Raw genomic sequence first — 1269 nt, 5'->3', positions numbered from 1 at the left:
TGCTGCAGAATATAAACTGAAAAAGTTGCAAGTGAGAGGACAGCAAGTGAGATTGCCCAGATTTTGTCTAAAAGGCAGTTAAAGGATCAGCAAAAGCAAAAAAATTCAGTTAAATAAAAGAACAAACATGGCATCTTTTTAGAGCTAGCAGAAGTTAGCTGTGCATTCGATTCCTGATTGCTCTACCAGTGATCTTGGCTCTAAACTCTGGTTAGAGACAGAGCATTGTTTATCTGCTAGCTCAACAGATGACTAATCAATGTACTACAAGAAGCATTAATTAAGGCATTAATGGACCAAAATAAATTCTTCAGCAGCAGTTTACATTCGATATTAAAGCTGGTCTACCAGGGCATTTAGGTCCTATTCCTGAATTAGAATATATAACCCTAACCCTCTCAGAGAAAGTGTAAAAAGAGGCATTAGGAATCCAAGACAGCAAAAAAAAAAGACAGGCCAATGTAAGAGGAACAGTGATGGAATATGCAGAAAACAAGCAGGAAAGAAGGTGGCTTGAAGCAATGTGGAAAAGACAAAACTGAGTTCCACCCCAAAATTTGAAAGTAACACAAAGGGGGAGAACCAAAGAACAATGACTGGAGAATTCAACAAAATGAAAAAACACAGTCCATTTGGCTTCTTAGGGAGAAGAAATTGCTAATGATGCAGTTGTCTACTCTCACTTTCCTGTGTGGGAGAAGCTGTAAGGAAGTAAATCCCAAATCTGAGAAGTTTCCCTACACTTCAAAGTGCATAGTACCACCCTGGGTTTAGATCTGGTAAATTCTGGTAAATGTTGTCTTGAATAAAATGAAGCCTTTGTACTGGTTTCAGTAATGCAGTACATAAAAGGTTAACACATATAACTATCCCCAAAACCTCCCACAAAAGCCTGCCAACACATCACTTAGGGCAAATTGAGATTTCAGGGATGCTCAAATCCAGTCAGGAACTCTAGCCCTTGCAAAAGTAAACAAAACTCTTGCCTTAAGAAGAAAAATTGTTTATGTGTGCAGCTTTTCCACTTCTGACTTCATCTACTTCTTCTTGTGGCAACTTTCTACAAGAACACATTCCAAGTAGAATCATTCAATCTGTATTCAAGTGTCCAGGAAATCCCACGTAGTTATGAAAGCTGCCACCAAATGAGGGGCTTTTGCATCCAGCAGCCACAAAATATTCCCAGTCAGGCAGCAGCACTCCTGCATGGATTCTAAATGAAGTCTTTTGAAACCACTTGATAGCAATGTTAAATATGATACTCGCTAC

The sequence above is a fragment of the Ammospiza caudacuta genome, chromosome 6 (assembly GCF_027887145.1).
Source record: "Ammospiza caudacuta isolate bAmmCau1 chromosome 6, bAmmCau1.pri, whole genome shotgun sequence".
NCBI lineage: Eukaryota > Metazoa > Chordata > Aves > Passeriformes > Passerellidae > Ammospiza > Ammospiza caudacuta.
This window is presented reverse-complemented; position numbering follows the sequence as displayed.